Source organism: Eumetopias jubatus, unplaced genomic scaffold (genome assembly GCF_037043125.1).
Source record: "Eumetopias jubatus isolate StellerSeaLion01/CBP00866 unplaced genomic scaffold, mEumJub1_p1.0 scaffold_10, whole genome shotgun sequence".
NCBI classification, from domain to species: domain Eukaryota; kingdom Metazoa; phylum Chordata; class Mammalia; order Carnivora; family Otariidae; genus Eumetopias; species Eumetopias jubatus.
The window spans coordinates 112,443,581-112,451,050 of NW_028274816.1; the positions used below are offsets into that span (position 1 = coordinate 112,443,581).

At 41.9% G+C, this 7,470-nt stretch overlaps 1 pseudogene; it reads right to left on the bottom strand.

Annotated features, from left to right (window-relative positions):
- Positions 1–236: 236 nt before the first annotated feature.
- On the bottom strand, positions 237–5,939 carry LOC114198885 (DNA-directed RNA polymerase II subunit RPB4 pseudogene; annotated as a pseudogene).
- Positions 5,940–7,470: the final 1,531 nt, after the last annotated feature.

Consider the following 7,470-nt stretch of genomic DNA (forward strand, 5'->3'; position numbering starts at 1 on the left):
ACAGTGTAGCTTATACGCACATCACCCCACCTCACCCTTCCCAGAGGCAGGGTCAGGTTATCATGGTCCAATAGTCAAGTCTGAAATAGCAACCTAAACCAAGACCAAGCTGGGTTGTTCTATCCAAAGGAAGCCTAAGTGCAATGGAATTTCCATGTAAGTCAGCTCCAGACATCAGGACAGTGGTGCTGGGCTTGGGATGTAGTTCCCCTCAGCAGCAGAGTGGTATTTGGAGATTAATATTGAAAGCTGTGCTTGGTCTGGATATCATCAAGAATCTGCGGTAGTAGCTCCTCATCTTCAAATCGCCCCTCCAGGCTTGGGATCAGTGCCTTTGACTCCTCAGCAGTCTCTGGGCAAGGCTGGCCAAACAGGCCAACTCAAATTTATGAAGCTTCTTCTGGAGCAAGTGTGGGGTGGAAGAACAGATTCTTCTCACCTCAACATGTTGAGTTTGCGGACACTGAACACTGGCAATGGTCTCTTTGTTTTTGAAACGACTGAAATGGGCTGTGTAATTTGAAGTTTTCACGAAGACCTCAAAGTTTCTGTTCATCCTCTGCGCTCTCATTCTGTTGCTTTCGATGCTCCAGAAGCATATGAATCTCTGAATTTAGTAGTGTCTCGGCTGTTTCAAACTCTTTGGGGAAGATAAGCTGTGAGGTGTCCTCCTCTACGTCACCGGCCCACGGGTCGCTACCGCCGGCGGCCAACGCCACAGGCTCACGGTGTGGGAAACCGCACTCACACGCCGGAAGCACTCGCACGCCGGAAGCGCAGAAGCGCGCATCTTGGCCTCATTGAGCAACTTTTACATGCTAGGCACTGGGAATACTATGAAGACAAGGACCTTAAAGTTTAGAGTGGAAACAGATAATTTCTTTATAGAGGGATAAATGAAATTAAGCTGAACGAACCGTTTGAACACAGAGGATCACCTCCCTCTAGCTCCCATCTCTCTTTCAAACTTCATACATATATTCCCAACATCTTCAATGGGATATTTCTTGGTCACCGCAAACTCAACATGTTGAGGTGAGAATAATCTGTTCCTCCACCCCACACTTGCCTAGCACCTAAACCCTCATCTTGCCCTGATATTCCCTATCTTGGTTAATAATACAACCACACATGCAGCTTCCAAGCATAAAGTCCCATGTCCTTTTTCATCGTCTTTCTCACCCTTTACATTCAAATAGTCACTCCCTAAGCATTTCTCAAATCTGTTTTCCCCTCCTTTTCATGACCTCTGACCGTTCCTTATTTTAATATCTTTTCTTCTCTGTACTATATTATTCAGTCGTCTGAATGGTCTCCTTGCCCCTCAAATTTTCCCTTCCAATCCAAATTACTAGAAATAGCATTTTACATCTTAGGGTTGTTATGCATTTCATTCATCCAGACATGTGGTCATCTCAAAAATTGTTGAGCTCCTGTTAGGCACCATCTACTGTATAGGTACTAGGGATATAAATGTGCATAGAATCAATTCCTAGCCTTAGAAATGCATGATTTAATGGGGGTAGGGGGTCATTAAACATCAACATTCATAAATATAGGCATTGAATATTATATTTAATATTTGAAATTTAAGGCAAAATATGAACCAAGCCATTAGAGAACTGCAAACAAAGAGCCCAAGGATTTGAGAGGAATGAGAGCTCAACTGCAGTTGGCAATCAAGAAAGGTTCTCTACAGGAGAAGTCTTGCAGCTGTGTCTTACCCTCTATTAGGGATTCTACATGGGGTTTTGCAAAAACCTCTCTTAGAATCCCAGAGGTGAAAGAGATTAATATTTGTTTAGAAATTACTATTTCAGGGGTGCCTGGGTAGCTCAGTGGGTTAAGCGTGGGACTCTTGATTTTGGCTTTGGTCATGATCTCAGAGTCATGAGATTGAGTCCTGTGTTGGGCTCCACACTGGGCATGGATCCTGCCTGGGATTCTCTTTCTCTCCCTCTGCCCATCCCCAACCCCTGTGTGCATGTGCTCTCTCTCTCTTTCTCTCTAAAAAATAAAAAACTAAAAATACCATCCCAGGAAGTATAAGATCCAATACATACATTATTCATTTAATATTTACAAAAAACCTATGAGATAGATGTTTTTCTTTTTCTTTTTTTTTTTAAAGATTTTATTTATTTGAGAGAGAGAATGAGATAGAGAGAGAGAGAGAGCATGAGACAGGGGAGGGTCAGAGAGAGAAGTAGACTCCCTGCTGAGCAGGGAGCCTGATGCGGGACTCGATCCTGGGACTCCAGGATCATGACCTGAGCCGAAGGCAGTCGCTTAACCAACTGAGCCACCCAGGCGCCCTGAGATAGATGTTTTTCATCTCCATTTTACAAATGAAGAAACAAGTTTAAATAAGTTAATTAATGTGGCTGACTTCATACCCCAGCTAGTAGCAAAGCCAGAGATGGCACTCAGGACCTACTGACCTCATTGCTCTGGCTCTCTCACACGTATCTCAAGAAGCTTATCCCTAAGGACCACAGCATATAATAAAGAAGAGCTTGGATTATGGCAAACATAAATGAGGATGTGCAGATCCATCACAGTCCATATGGGAAACAAAGGGCACACTCAGTTAGGTCATTGAGTGATGAATAAAAGAAACACTTATGAAGTCATAGGCAGCAGTACCAAGCCATTCATAAGGAATGAAGGCAGACTACTCAGGGTTAATAACAGAGGGGTACCACTCACCCCCAGGGCCAAAGGGGCAGAGGAAGGGAGTAGTCACCAAGACCTAAGACAGAAAACTATGTGGAGAGAGCCACCTAACAGACGAAGGATGCTGTCAACCAACAGTGACTTTGCAGGTGGAGAGCCACGGGAATGAATATCCTGACCCACTTCCCACTCAGCCTCTGATCTCTTGATGTTCTCTGCATTGGACAAACTCAACTAGAAGTCTGGGAGCAAGGTAGATCTTGGGAGAGTCTGGCAAATAAAAGAATGAGGGACACAGGAACAAATGGAATAGGCCATCATGGTACCTTAGCTGAGAAAATTAGGCATGATATTGCTGCCATTTCTTCAGACAACAATGAGTCTTGGAAATTACCTTTCAGACGGAGTCTTTTGAGTTCCAGGACTATATCTCATGCAACTTTCTATTCCCAATTTCTAGCATGAGATCTAGTATGTTAGCAGGCTCTCAGTGCATGCTTATTGAATTGACTTGAATTAATAAAGGAATTGTGTTGCCTGATAGGTATAAACTAAAAATGTTTTAGAAATATAATTTTCATCTGGGAGGGAGGATACTCCCAAATTTCTCAGATTTTCAGACTCACAGTAGCACTAGAAACTGGATAAAGTCTTGAAAAAAAATGTGATTCGATAACTAAGAGAACTTGCATGTGGCTGTCAAGAATGACCTGTCATTTGTAGACATGCAGTTTTGATTTATTCCTCATGAGGTTCCCCAGGAGGAGGGAAAGGAGGCTGACTCAGCATTACTGCATCTTTATTCACAATCACTGAACACATGCAGAAGAGCAAAGATGATGCTGTCAACATCTTGCCAACCAATGTGGAAGATTCCAACACAGTGTGTGTTGCTGTACAGACCCTCCAAGCAATGTGTAGTGAACGTGTGGTACTCAGATCCCTCTCTCTGTTGCCCACACATTTGTCTTAATGGAAGACACTCCCAACCCGTCTCACTCTTCATCACAAGAAGCTATTCAAAAAAATTAAAATCAGAAAGTTCTAGATCCAAAGGCCCTTATATGTGTTTATTGTATTCTTTCAATTTGCGGCTAAGGAAACTAAGACCCAACATGAAACACTGGTGGGATGCCTTACTTGCATTACACCTAACAAAGCCAACATGTTCAGTCCCTTACCAAGCAAACAGGTGTTGCACAAAGCCTGACCTTTGCTTTTGAAAATCCTTTGGCTGATGGAGAGTGTTGTTCTCAACCAGAGCCTTATCTGTCTGAGCCTCAGTTTCCTTATTTTATAAAAAGAGTATCACAATAACCTCCCAAGGTTATGATGATAAAAGTGAGTGAATGCATATAAGCTTAAAATGTAATAAAATTCATTCAGTTATTCACTAATAAATGAATGATATTCACTGGCAGCCAACTCTACCCTCCTTCACTTGGGCTTTGGAGACCAGCCCTTCTTCAAGGGTTCTTGAAAGCTTTCTTTCTTCTGTTTCATCCTTCCCCTCCCCTAAATAAACTTTTTATTTTAGAGTGGTTTTAGATTGACAGAAAAATTGGGAAGAGAGTTACAGAATTCCCATGTACCTCACATTCTGCCTTACCAATTTTTCTCTCTCTTGAAGGCCCTTCCTATCAGTGGACACACATTGTGCCTCCCATCTTAAAACAGAATGACAGCATCTTCTCCCTTCACATTCTCTTTGATTATTATTCTGTTTTACAGGAGAGAGCACAAGTAGGTGGGGTGGCAGGCAGAGGGAATGGGAGAAGCAGACTTCCTTCTGAGCAGGGAGCCCAATGCGGGGCTCCATCACAGGACCCTGGGATCATGACCTGAGGCAAAGGCAGATGCTTAACCAACTGAGCCACCCAGGCGCCCCCCACACACACCTTTTTTTTCTAAAGATTTTATTTATTTCTGAAACCATTCACATTTTTTCTATCTCCAAACATACCATTCTAAATTATCTCAAGCCTAGCCTACTGAAAGGTTTCTAAAGTTGTCTCCTTGCTTCTTTTACCTCCTCCTCCCCCAATTACTAATTCATATCTTAGTTTTAATTTCTCCATTGCACATATAACTATTTTAAATCTCATCACTCATTTATTAATCTATTCTTATCCCTTTAATTCAAACCTTTTGATAGTGGACACTCTATCTTGTTCACTACTAACCCCAAGGTCTTGAGACTGCTGGCACATAGTAAGGCACTCAGTAAATACATGTTCAATGAATAAATGAATGAATGTGCTCAGCAATAGAAGTGTAGTGGTGAACAAACATAAAAGCTTGTGATTGTTTTTATTACCTTCACAACAGGGGCCAGAGTATCAAAAAACCATCCATTCAGAGCCATGCAGATTTTCCCATCCTACCTACCTACCTTCCCATCCCACAACCTGAGAAGAATGAGTTGGTAGTTGAGAGCTTTGTGGTGGATTAGTAGAGGGTGGGTGACTTCCAGACACTAGCAGCAGCCCTGGATAAGATGGACAGTTATGAGATGTCAGGACTACACATCTATTAGGCAGTGCAGGGGCATGATACCATGAACTGAACATGTGCTCTGTGCTGGGAACCCTGCTCAGTGCTTCCCTCATATTATCTCATTGCATTAGATCCCAATCATCCCACAAGGCATCTGTTTGTTGCCCCCACTTTTCAGGTGAAATAACTGAGGCACAGAGGGATCGAGTACGTTGAAGAAAGTTACAAAGCTAGTAAATGACAAATCAGAGATTCCAAAGCCTGGTTTCTCCCCACTGCATACTGCAGTTTTGAGAACTACATAAGACATATTGCCAGGTTATAATAACAGGAAGGTGAACCAATAATTGGATCCCAGGCCTCAGTAAGCCTAGAATTATCCAAGTAACTCTTGTCTGGGGTTGAATTCAGTGTCCCAGGTATTGGCCAGATGAAGAATCTTTTTGTGAGAAACTGGAATGATCATTAAAAATGTTACAATAGTAAGAATTAAAATGAGACTTCTTCCCCCTCTTATTCATTTCTCAACTCCCAGTAAATATTTACTGAGTGTCTACTATGTGCCAGGCACCTGCCAGATGCTAGGGATGTAGTAGTAACAAGACCGACCCATAATGTCCTTTTGAAGTTGCCTTTGGAAGAAATGAGGCTACATTCAATTCTTCACCACATATACCATTCAGTTTCAATTTCTTAATAACAATGGGGTTCTTCATGGTCTGGAGACAGCCATAGGTCTTCCAATGGTTTCCGTGGAGACGATGCATCAGTGATGAAGTTAGGTGACACCATTCTCATCCAGGTCATCTTTGTTAGCTTAAGAGTATGTCTTCCTTTAGCTAGTTGACCATTGCAAAAATTTGCTTATACTGGAGAAAACTTTGGTACCTTGTAAATTTATTGGTTGGGTCTGGGAAATGGGTTTTTTTTTAATTTTTTATTTTAATCACCCAGTGCTCATCACGAAATGTGCACTCCTTAATCCCCATCATCTATTTCACCATCCTCTCACCCACCTCCCCTCTGGTAACCATCTGTTTGTTCTCTGTTAAGAGTCTGTTTCTTGGTTTCTCTCTCTCTCCTTTTGCTTGTTTGTTTTGTTTTTTAAATTCCACATATGAATGAAATCATATGGTATTTGTCTTTTTCTATCTGATTTATTTCACTTAGCGTCATACTCTCTAGCTCCATCCATGTCATTGCAAATGGCAAGAGTCCATTCTTTTTTTTAAATTTTTTATTGTTATGTTAATCACCATATATTACATCATTTGTTTTGGTGTAGTGTTCCATGATTCATTGTTTGTTCATAACACCCAGTGCTCCATGCAGAACGTGCCCTCCTCAATACCCATCACCAGGCTAACCCATCCCCCTACCCTCCTCCCCTCTAGAAACCTCAGTTTGTTTTTCAGAGTCCATCGTCTCTCATGGTTCGTCTCCCCCTCTGACTTACTCCCCTTCATTCTTCCTCTCCTGCTATCTTCTTCTTTTTCTTTTTTCTTAAAATATGTTGCGTTATTTGTTTCAGAAGTACAGATCTGTGATTCAACAGTCTTACACAATTCACAGCGCTCACCGTAGCACATACCCTCCCCAATGTCTATCACCCAGCCACCCCATCCCTCCCACCCCCGACCACTCCAGCAACCCTCAGTTTGTTCCTGAGATTAAGAATTCCTCATATCAGTGAGGTCATATGATACATGTCTTTCTCTGATTGACTTATTTCACTAAGCATAACACCCTCCAGTTCCATCCACGTCGTTGCAAATGGCAAGATCTTTTTTATGGCTGAATAATATTCTATTATATATATATGTGTGTGTGTAAATATGTGTGTGTAATGGACACTTGGACTGCTTCCATTTCTTGGCTATTGTAAATAATGCTGCTGTAAATGTCAGAGAGCATGTATCCCGCTGAATTAGTATTTTTGTATTCTTTGGGTAAATACCCAGTAGTGCAATTGCTGGGTGCTGGGGTAGCTCTATTTTTAGCTTTTTGAGGAACCCCCATTCTGTTTTCCAGAGTGGCTGTACCAGTTTCTCACCAACAGTGCAAGAGGGTTCCTTTTTCTGGGAAATGTTTAAGAAGTGGTACTGATAGGCTTTGGGGGATTGATCAGAGATGAAAGGGATGAAGAAATGGAAGAGTCAAGGATAACTTCCTGGCTTTGAGTCTGAGCAACTGGGTAATTGGTGTTGTCACTTATTAGAAGAAATGCACTAGAAGAGGAACAGGATGTTTTGTTTGTTTAGGAGAAAGATCATGAAGTCAGTTTTGGATACGTTGACA